This window comes from Xenopus tropicalis, chromosome 2, assembly GCF_000004195.4.
Source record: "Xenopus tropicalis strain Nigerian chromosome 2, UCB_Xtro_10.0, whole genome shotgun sequence".
NCBI classification, from domain to species: domain Eukaryota; kingdom Metazoa; phylum Chordata; class Amphibia; order Anura; family Pipidae; genus Xenopus; species Xenopus tropicalis.
The window spans coordinates 176,609,691-176,621,453 of NC_030678.2; the positions used below are offsets into that span (position 1 = coordinate 176,609,691).

The following is an 11,763-nucleotide window of genomic DNA, read 5'->3' on the forward strand; positions in this document are numbered from 1 at the left end:
CAGTAATGAAATAGAGAAAGTACAGGGAAGAGCGACTAAGCTGATAAAGGGAATGGGCTCAGTTATGGGGAAAGGCTGGCCCAGTTGGGATTGGTTACACTGGGGAAGGGGCAGTTAAGGGGGGTCACTATATATAAATATATAAGGGGGGGCAGTAATGAAATAGAGAAAGTACAGGGAAGAGCGACTAAGCTGATAAAGGGAATGGGCTCAGTTATGGGGGAAAGGCTGGCCCAGTTGGGATTGGTTACACTGGGGAAGGGCAGTTGAGGGGGGGTCACTATATATAAATATATAAGGGGGGGCAGTAATGAAATAGAGAAAGTACAGGGAAGAGCGACTAAGCTGATAAAGGGAATGGGCTCAGTTATGGGGGAAAGGCTGGCCCAGTTGGGATTGGTTACACTGGGGAAGGGGCAGTTAAGGGGGGGGGTCACTATATATAAATATATAAGGGGGGCAGTAATGAAATAGAGAAAGTACAGGGAAGAGCGACTAAGCTGATAAAGGGAATGGGCTCAGTTATGGGGAAAGGCTGGCCCAGTTGGGATTGGTTACACTGGGGAAGGGGCAGCTAAGGGGGGGGTCACTATATAAGGGGGGGTAGGATCACTATATATATAGTAATATATTCTGTAAGGTAAACTGGAGATGGTTTTCACCTCTTGGAGTTTAATAAGATGGACAAAAGGCTGACCTTGATGGACATGTAATATTTTAATGCTTGTTTCCTATGTAACTATGTACAGTATATAACTGCGCTGTACGACTCTTCTTTCAGCAAAGCAATAAGTCTTTAAATGCATATTTTGCACTTTTTTCTAAGTACATTGGGAGAAAACAGCATCAGATCATTTGTAACTTCCTTTTGCCCCAATGGAAACATTGTACCTTGTCAGTATATTTTATATTAGTTGGATTATCGCACTGGTTGATGGCAACCCCAGGCCTGCCAGTAACGCTGGGGATGGTTTATTAATGGTATTATGGTGCCTTAGGGCCCCCGTCCCCCCTGAGAATATACAGTAGGTTCTTCCCTCAGGGATTCTAAGAGACAACATGCCCAGGAGGTAACGTAGAGCCAGGTAGGTATTTATAGGGCACCTACATGCACTGACTGTGGCAGGGCCGGAACTAGGGGTAGGCAGAAGAGGCAACTGCCTAGGGCGCAATGATTAGGGGGCGCCAGGCAGAAGCCTCTGCTGCCTACCCCTAGTTCCCCTACTTTGCCATTGCCCCCGCTGCTAATGACAAGTGGCGGGGGCATTGACCCACGGCATTGAACCCCCCCCGAACTGCGCATGCACGCCAACGGAGGGGACGGGGCGGGCGAGGTGGCCGACCGGGTTGCCTAGGGCGCCCGGACGGCTTGGCCCGCCCCTGGACTGTGGCTCTAATCTGAATTTCACGTGAAACAGTGAATGCTCCGGGGGCTACTGAGCAGGGAGTTTTTCAATAAATTTACAAAATGGCTATTGCCTCAGTTACAGCCCCAGGTACAAGGGCCGGGGGCAGAGCTGGGGGGCTACTCACGCTGTTCTGTTTCAGGCTGTTGCTGGGACCCAAGTGTGAGTAGTACAGTCCCAGCGCTACTGCCCGACGCTTTGCCCCACTGGGGCATTGAAATCCCCAAGAGCAACCGCCAGAGACTGAGCTGGAGGAGGGCAAATACAATTGGGCAAAATCCACTACATGTTACCCCTCCCTGGGGCAGGTTATTCATGGAGGTGTTACCCCTCTACTTATTGTGAGGAAATATAAAAAAATGCTCCTTTGTCCATCATTTTTACCCATAAATCTCTGTTTTCTTTCTGTTTGTAGCTGTTCAAAGTATTGTATTTGATACGGAGCAAACAAACACTGCTGATAAAAAATCTCTTATACTTTATTCAGATTTCTTTAAAATCATGGTGTGCACTTCCAGACAAAAAAGACCACACGCCTGACGCGTTTCGTGGTATCCCACCACTTTCTCAAAAGCTGTATGGTACAGATTTCAAAAGGTGCCTTTTTATTCACACCCATCACTCCTCCCCCATTCTTGTTAACCCATTATAGCATGTAACATATAACAAAACAAATACAAGGACAAAATACAGTTTTATCATTGCATAATAACATAAAAACATAAAAACATAAAAAGGGGGATACCATCCAATTCGTATCAATCATTTCTATCAGCCCCGGTATATAGTGATTTATGGAGGGTAGTAATAAGACACTTTTTAATAGAAACAAGTTAATTCCCATTCTCTATTCATACCACCCAAGGTATCTATAGTACCCAAACTATAAATCCAAAAAGCTTCTTTACGTAAGAGTCGATTCTCAGAGTCACCTTTCCTTGGGTTAAAACCACCTGTGTCTATAATCTGATAATAAAAAGTCATCTTTCCTCCATGTTTCTCCACTGCATGTTTTGCAATGGCCGATTTAGTATCCTTACGCCCTATGGCTGATAGATGTTCTAGAATGCGTTCACTCACTTTCCGAACCGTTTTTCCTATATATTGAGCCCCACACTGACATGTAATCAAGTATACCACTCTCTGTGAAGTACAATTAAAATATTGTTTAATCGTGTATATCTTCCCTGTATGGGTACTACAAAATTCTTTTGATACCTTAAGATTTTGGCATGCTTTACATCTTGTCCTGCCACAACAATAGTTCCCTTTATACCTGAGCCAGGATGAATTATTATTCGGTTGTTTAGAGACATATAAGCTACGGGAAAGTCGAGATGCAATATCTCTATCCTTCTTGTACACAAATGAGGGTTTATTCCCCAAGATCTCCGCTAAAACGGGATCTTCTAAAAGGATACCCCAGTGTTTTGAAATACTACGTTTAATGAGGTAAGAATCCCTACTATAAGTCATACAGACTGGGGCAGGTTATTCATGGACTGGGGCAGGTTATTCATGGAGGTGTTACCCCTCTACTTATTGTGAGGAAATATAAAAAAATGCTCCTTTGTCCATCATTTTTACCCATAAATCACTGTTTTCTTTCTGTTTGTAGCTGTTCAGCCTGTGCCCCAACCTCCCTCTTTCCAAAGTGTTTCTGCCGGATAATTTAGACACTATCAGCGCCAATACCATGAGGGTTGGACATGCCCCTAAATCTACCCCTGTAAATCTACCCCTGTGCCCCAGCATCAGGCCTGCCTTTCTGTACTAGAATATACACACGGGTCATTTATAAACACTGGGCAAATGTGCACCTAGGCAGTAACCCATGGCAACCAATTTTTAAATTTGCTTTCATCGTTTTACCTGCAGCTGCCTGGAATAATCTAATTATTATTATTTTTATAAAGCGCCAACATATCCCGCAGCGCTGTACAATAAGTGGGTTTCATACATTGGACATACAGAGTAACATATACAGCAATCAGTAACCGATACAGGAGAGGAAGGGAGCCCTGCCCAAAAGAGCTTACACTCTACAAGGAGTAACATATACAGCAATCAGTAACCGATACAGGAGGGGAAGGGAGCCCTGCCCAAAAGAGCTTACACTCTACAAGGAGTAACATATACAGCAATCAGTAACCGATACAGGAGGGGAAGGGAGCCCTGCCCAAAAGAGCTTACACTCTACAAGGAGTAACATATACAGCAATCAGTAACCGATACAGGAGGGGAAGGGAGCCCTGCCCAAAAGAGCTTACACTCTACAAGGAGTAACATATAAAGCAATCAGTAACCGATACAGGAGGGGAAGGGAGCCCTGCCCAAAAGAGCTTACACTCTACAAGGAGTAACATATACAGCAATCAGTAACCGATACAGGAGGGGAAGGGAGCCCTGCCCAAAAGAGCTTACACTCTACAAGGAGTAACATATACAGCAATCAGTAACCGATACAGGAGGGGAAGAGAGCCCTGCCCAAAAGAGCTAACACTCTACAAGGAGAAAGGGTTGAGACACAAGGTGTGGGAATCTCCTAACGGGGTAGTTCACCTTTAAGTTAACTTTTACTATGTTATAGAATGGCTAATTCCAAGCAACTTTGCAATTGGCCTTCGTTTTTTTCTTTGTTATAGTTTTTGAATTATTTGCTTTCTTCCTCTCTCTCCAGCTTTTAAATAGGGGTCACTGATCAATGTCTTGTTGCTAGGATAATTTGGACCCTAGCAACCAGTCAACAGCCAACTGTGCCACTGCATTACTGAGCCCCTCACTCACAGACTCTATTGGGGGAATTCACAAAAGGGGTGATACTGAGACAGAATAAAATTAGAGACAGATTTGTCGGATTTTCCACCGTATTCACCAAACAGATAGTTTTTGTGAATTTTCACTTTTGTGAATTTGTCTTTTAAACAGAGGGGGCGCTGCTGCTGAAACTAAAATTTTGCCTGGGAGGTTTTACTTTTCCTTTAAATAAAAATGTATACAATATATTCACTCAGAATGTTATTATTGCCTCATTCATTAAGCTAAAACTCCCATAACAATGCAAATGTGAGGCAAAAAGGCTTTATATACAAGATATCAATTCAACTTTGTGTTTAATCAGTGATTTACGTGTTTATAAAATGTTAATGAGGCTTTTTGCCCCTATTGTTCTAGGGTTAGACAGAGACTTGCCCCCTAACAATGAGGCTGCTAATCCCAGTTAACCTGTTAATGATCCCCCAATGGGGCCCCCACCAGAGGTGTGAAATGGAGAACAGGTGAAACCAAGCAAAACAGCAGAGCTTACAATTGATCTGACAGTTACACTGAGCTTCACTCCAGGTAAGTGCCCTTTCTTTACACTATTATACACACTTACACACACTTAGAGCACACATATTAGAACAGGTTTGTTTGTTTTTTTAATTTTGCACACGTTAGCGCACTTTTATACACTCATATACACACACACACTGTCACACAACGTTTAGATGGGTACACACATGTATACACAAACACACACAAACACATTTTTTATTTACTTATTTATTTTACCCCTTTGTCTTTGTTTTTTCCCTTAAAACTGTTTATTTTGACAGCCTGACTATTGGATCAGATATTCTGACCACTAATTACGCTGTTGTGTGACTTATTTTGCTGTGTCACTAATTTGCACAATTTTTGTGGTTTTATTGCATTTTTATCCCTGTATTAGTGTTCCTGATCTGTTTTTTAGCTTCGCTTTACCTATTTTAAATTCATCAGAATGTGTATTATCCAAAAATATATGGCTTTCTGGGGTGAGGGTACTTTTTTGTAGCTTTATCCCAAATATAATGATGTAAATGTGTTGATTTTGCAGGAGCTGAAATGACAGAAATGACAGTACATATGGGGGTTCCCATTGGGCCCCTACATGCCACATACTTAGCTAAACCTATACATATTGGGCATCAAACTGTTCAGGGGACCCCTGGCGTTCATATTTAGGGGGGTTTTATCTGGTTACTTTATGGCCTGTAGGAGATCAGATTCTATAGAAGCTTTGAAGCGATTTTTCAAAAAATTCACATATTTTGATAAAAACCAATAAGTTTAGGAAAGCATTGCAACTTGGTAGTTTGGAGCAGACAGACAGTTCTACCTATTCTGGATTCCCCACAATCTGCTCTTTCCAAAAATGTATCATTTTCTGGGATAAACTTTCTGTTAGTGGAAGATTTGGCCTTTAAATCTAAAGTATGCAGCTTTCTGGCGCAGTGTTTTGGGGATTTGGCAGTGCCCTGCCGGGAGTTTGTGGCCTATACACGTGGGAATTCTCCATAAAACTATATGTGTTTGGTATTGGCACCATCAGAAGGGATAGTACTTTCCAAATCAGTTGTATCAGTTTCATGCATACAATTATTTTTGCCTATATCTTGTTACAGAATTGGAATTACAGAAAAATTCTACCATATATTGAAACCTTAGGTTGTCCTGAAAAAAACAATATATAGTTTTCCTGGGTAAACTAAAAGTCCCCCCAAGCTAAGGCCCCTAAATTGACTGGCAATACATGTTCCACTTTGACCAAAATGGCTGGCAGTAAAAGGGTTAAACAGCCCCCCTAGTTATATAGGGCTTGGGGCAAGCAGCAGGCTGTAACCCTGAGTGTTTCAGTCAGTCGGTTAGGATACACCAACCGCCAATATGCAGAAGACAAGATTACGAAAAAGCATGCTACAAGTGGGAGGAGGAAGGATAGCTCAGCGGGTAGGGAGACTGCCTTACACCGATGGGCCGTGAGTTCGATTCCCGCCTGGGAGCCCTGCCTACATCAATGGGTCTCAGCTCTGATGGGGATGGGTAGGGACGGTATCAGAATTGAGCCCCAATGTAAGTAGAGCCCCCAGGGCAGGAGTCTAACTCAGGACCCATTGATGTAAGGCACCACCCGCCCCACTGGGCCCCTTACCTTGTGACCCTGGACAGAGTCACTTAACCTCATAATGTCCCGGCAATGATGGCGCCTAGAAATGGCAAAACATTGCTGTCCCTTTTTTTTTGTTTTTTTTTTTGTAACTGATATTTTTATTGATTTTTACAGATTTTCACAGGTTAGCAAAAGTAAATAAAACATTATACATAGTCGCTTAGGAATAAGAAAACAAAATAGGAAAGAAAAGAAGTGGGGGTAGTTACAAAAAGAGGGGGATGTAAAGATGGGGAAAGATAGAAGGAAAAACAAAATAACCAACTAGGGTACTCAAGGATTCTTCTGATTACCTCGGGGGGTCCCTGTCTATGTAGATACGTTGCTATTATTTCGTACACAGAAAAGCATATCATATAGTCATGGTCTGAGATTTTTAAGGAAGGTTTTCGGTATTTCATTGTAGCTAGTTTCAGTTTCTTGGTTTGGGAGGTTCCATTCTATCCTCTTTTATTGTGTTATCTGGGAGGGAGTGTTGGGGGTACCGATACAGGAGGGGAAGGGAGCCCTGCCCAAAAGAGCTTACACTCTACAAGGAGTAACATATACAGCAATCAGTAACCGATACAGGAGGGGAAGGGAGCCCTGCCCAAAAGAGCTTACACTCTACAAGGAGTAACATATACAGCAATCAGTAACCGATACAGGAGAGGAAGGGAGCCCTGCCCAAAAGAGCTTACAATCTACAAGGAGAAAGGGTTGAGACACAAGGTGTGGGAATCTCCTAAAGGGGTAGTTCACCTTAAGTTAACTTTTACTATGTTATAGAATGGCTAATTCCAAGCAACTTTGCAATTGGCCTTCGTTTTTTTCTTTGTTATAGTTTTTGAATTATTTGCTTTCTTCCTCTCTCTCCAGCTTTTAAATAGGGGTCACTGATCAATGTCTTGTTGCTAGGATAATTTGGACCCTAGCAACCAGCCAACAGCCAACTGTGCCACTGCATTACTGAGCCCCTCACTCACAGACTCTATTGGGGGAATTCACAAAAGGGGTGATACTGAGACAGAATAAAATTAGAGACAGATTTGTCGGATTTTCCACCGTATTCACCAAACAGACAGTTTTTGTGAATTTTCACTTTTGTGAATTTGTCTGTTAAACAGAGGGGGCGCTGCTGCTAAAACTAAAATTTTGCCTGGGAGGTTTTACTTTTCCTTTAAATAAAAATGTATACAATATATTCACTCAGAATGTTATTATTGCCTCATTCATTAAGCTAAAACTCCCATAACAATGCAAATGTGAGGCAAAAAGGCTTTATATACAAGATATCAATTCAACTTTGTGTTTAATCAGTGATTTACGTGTTTATAAAATGTTAATGAGGCTTTTTGCCCCTATTGTTCTAGGGTTAGACAGAGACTTGCCCCCTAACAATGAGGCTGCTAATCCCCGTTAACCTGTTACTGACCCCCCTATGTGCCCCCCACCAGAGGTGTGAAATGGAGACTGGGTTAAACCAAGCAAAACAGCAGAGCTTACAATTGATCTGACAGTTACACTGAGCTTCACTCCAGGTAAGTGCCCTTTCTTTACACTATTATACACACTTACACACACTTAGACGCACACATATTAGAACAGGTTTTTTTAATTTGCATACGTAGCGCACTTTTATACACTCATATACACACACATCACTGTCACAACACTTTTTGGATGGGTACACACATGTATACACAAACACACACAAACATTTTTTTTACTTATTTATTTTACGCCTTTGTCTTTGGTTTTTTCCCTAAAAAACTGTTTATTTTCACAGCCGTGTGACTTATTTGCTGTTTCACTAATTTGCACAATTTTTGTGGTTTTATTGCATTTTTTATCCCGTATTTAGTGTTCCTGATCTGTTTTTTAGCTTCGCTTTGCCATGTGGTACTTTGGTGTAGAAAAATAACTTTACCTATTTATCAAGAATGTTGTATTTTCCAAATATAAATGGGTTTCTGGGGTGGGCGTAATTTTTTGTAGCTTTATCCCAAATATAATGATGTAAATGTGTTGATTTTGCAGGAGCTGAAATGACAGTACATATGGGGGTTCCCATTGGGGGCCCCTACATGCCACATACTTAGGTAAACCTATACATATTGGGGCATCAAACTGTTCAGGGGACCCCTGGCGTTCATATTTAGGGGGTTTATCTGGTTACTTTATGGCCTGTAGGAGATCAGATTCTATAGAAGCTTTGAAGCGATTTTTCAAAAAATTCACATATTTTGATAAAAACCAATAAGTTCAGGAAAGCATTGCGACTTGGTAGTTTGGAGCAGACAGACAGTTCTACCTATTCTGGATTCCCCCAGAATCTGTTCTTTCCAAAAATGTATCATTTTCTGGGATAAACTTTCTGTTAGTGGAAGATTTGGCCTTTAAATCTAAAGTATGCAGCTTTCTGGCGCAGTGTTTTGGGAATTTGGCAGTGCCCTGCCGGGAGTTTGTGGCCTATACACGTGGGAATTCTCCATAAAACTATATGTGTTTGGTATTGGCACCATCAGAAGGGATAGTACTTTCCAACTAGAGAGGGACATTTCCTGAAGAAAAATGTGAGTGGTGCTTGCCCCCTGCTGGGGCAATTAACCGCCCACCCCCTAGAAAAGTCATAGGCACCGCCATTTCCAAATAAGCCGCACAGTTTGACACCTCATTCATGGGTCTACGACAAATGGTGGTTTAATTGCCCCCCAGCTGGGGCAATTAACTGCCCATCCTCAGAAAAGCCATAGCACCGCCATCCCGAATATAGCCGCACAGTTTGACACCTGATTCATGGGTCTACGACAAACTAGTTATTTTGCCAAAATCCCCATTATAAGTCAATGGGGCAAATTTGGGGACCTCTCTTGCCCCGGGGGTAAAACTTTACCCTTGTGCGGGGTATCTTCTCACACAGATTTCAAACCTCTTCAAATGTGGTAAATTTCAAGTTTCTAAAAAATTCCCTCTCTGCGCTACAATCCGTGAAAGTTGGCCTCAATGTTAAGTCAATGGATTTTTGGGCGGTTAATTGCCCTCTGCGGGGGCAAAATGGCTGCATTAAAAGGGTTAAACAGCCCCCCTAGTTATATAGGGCTTGGGGCAAGCAGCAGGCTGTAACCCTGAGTGTTTCAGTCAGTCGGTTAGGATACACCAACCGCCAATATGCAGAAGACAAGATTACGAAAAAACATGCTACAAGTGGGAGGAGGAAAGGATAGTGCAGCGGTAAGGAGCTCGCCTTGCACCGATGGGCCGTGGGTTCAATTCCCGCCCTGGAGCCCTGCTTGGACCGATGTGGCTGAGACCCCATGGATCAGCAGAGCCCCCAGGGGGTAATTAGAACTCAGCAACCACTGCCGTGGGTTAATTCCCGCCCTGGGAGCCCTGCTTGGACCGATGTGGCTGAGACCCATGGATCAGCAGAGCCCCCCAGGGGGTAATTAGAAACTCAGCAACCACTGATGTAAGATAAGCACCGACCCACCTTGTGACCCTGGACAGAGTCACTTAACCTCATAATGTCCCGGCAATGATGGCGCCTAGAAATGGCAAAACATTGCTGTCCTTTTTAATTACTGGCTACATTCACATTTCCCCACAAATCCTCTTTTTTGCATGATTTATGATGCCGGCTATTAAATTGTCCCTGTCACAGTGTCTATGGCACTGTTTTTGGGGGGGACTGTCTCAACAGGGGGCACTGTGTATGGGGGGACTGTCTCAATTGGGAGCGCTGTGTAGGGGGGGCTGTCTCTATTGGGGGCACTGTGTATGGGGGGCACTTTCTATGGGGGGCATTGGGGCGTGGCCACAAAAGTGGGCGTGGTCAAAAAATTGCCACGCTGCGCACGCTGAATCTTTTTGTCCCTCTTTTCATTTTTCAAATGTTGGGAGGTATGCTCTTACACCACCACGCCAGGGTGGTTTGGGGGGGGAGGGCGGGGCCAGGGTGGTTTGGGGGGAGGTCAGGCCAGGGTGATTTGGGGGGGAGGGCGGTGCCAGGGTGGTTTGGGGGGAGGGCGGGGCTCAGTGTGGCACAAGGTGGTTTCACCCAGATTAAAGGGCAAGTTCTGCATAAAATAAAAACACTGCAGGTGAATTTCCTGGCCCATTGTTTCTAAATAACCCCCAGTGGGTTTCAAGCTGTAGAAATGGCTGCCTTAGCCTGGGGTAATATTGCTGGGGGTTCAGTGTCTTGCCCTTACTCTGCCTTGGCCCATTCTGCATCAGCACCACTCCGTGTGTATCACCATGACAACCAGGGCACTGTGGGTCCCCCTATTCTGCCAGTAGCCAGCCCGATGGTGCAGTTGGAAAGAAACCTGCAGGGCAGAGTGAAATTCCCCTTGGTTTGGCCACAGACAAAGTGTCGTTGTGCTTGGAATTCTGGGAGGTGCAAAGAGGTCTCAGTGATTAGTGAATGTGGGGGGACAGCGTGAAAGACTGAGCCTTCACTCGGGGAGACCCACTACATACAGGTTTTGTTTACAGGTCAATTTGCCTTTAAAAATAAATGTCTCCATGCGCAGGTATTGGTGTGATTGTATCATGAGAGACTGAATCACTGTCTCCCCTGTGTGTCTTACAGAATAGAATCCCTGTTTCCTGCCCCGGGGAGAATATTTCCTGCACATTTCTGTCTCCTTATGCAAGTTTCTCCCACATCCATGAAAAAACGCAAGTTTCTTTTACTTATTTCTATCTATGTTTAGATGCCTTTTTAATAATTAGATGAATTATATCTCTCTGTACAGGCTATGGGCAAACTTAGGGGGCTGTTCCTGCTGAATTGTGTTTAGTACAGGGGAATCCCTATGTGCCATAGTGTTATGGTTTCTCTCTATACAGGCTATGAGCAAACTTAGGGGGCTGTTCCTGCTGAATTGTGTTTAGTACAGGGGAATCCCTATGTGCCATAGTTTTATGGTATCTCTCTGTACAGGCTATGAGCAAACTTAGGGGGCTGTTCCTGCTGAATTGTGCTTAGTACAGGGGAATCCCTATGTGCCATAGTTTTATGGTATCTCTCTGTACAGGCTATGAGCAAACTTAGGGGGCTGTTCCTGCTGAATTGTGCTTAGTACAGGGGAATCCCTATGTGCCATAGTGTTATGGTTTCTCTCTCTACAGGCTATGAGCAAACTTAGGGGGCTGTTCCTGCTGAATTGTGCTTAGTACAGGGGAATCCCTATGTGCCATAGTTTTATGGTATCTCTCTGTACAGGCTATGAGCAAACTTAGGGGGCTGTTCCTGCTGAATTGTGCTTAGTACAGGGGAATCCCTATGTGCCATAGTGTTATGGTTTCTCTCTGTACAGGCTATGAGCAAACTTAGGGGGCTGTTCCTGCTGAATTGTGCTTAGTACAGGGGAATCCCTATGTGCCATAGTGTTA

General features: G+C 43.6%; 1 long non-coding RNA gene across 1 annotated transcript; it reads left to right on the forward strand.

Moving 5' to 3' along the window:
- The first annotated feature begins 4,705 nt into the window (after positions 1-4,705).
- On the forward strand, positions 4,706-11,039 carry LOC116408717. Its single transcript, XR_004221176.1, has 2 exons — positions 4,706-4,748; positions 10,958-11,039. It is a non-coding gene; the product is annotated as an uncharacterized LOC116408717 (long non-coding RNA).
- The last annotated feature ends 724 nt before the right edge of the window (positions 11,040-11,763 follow it).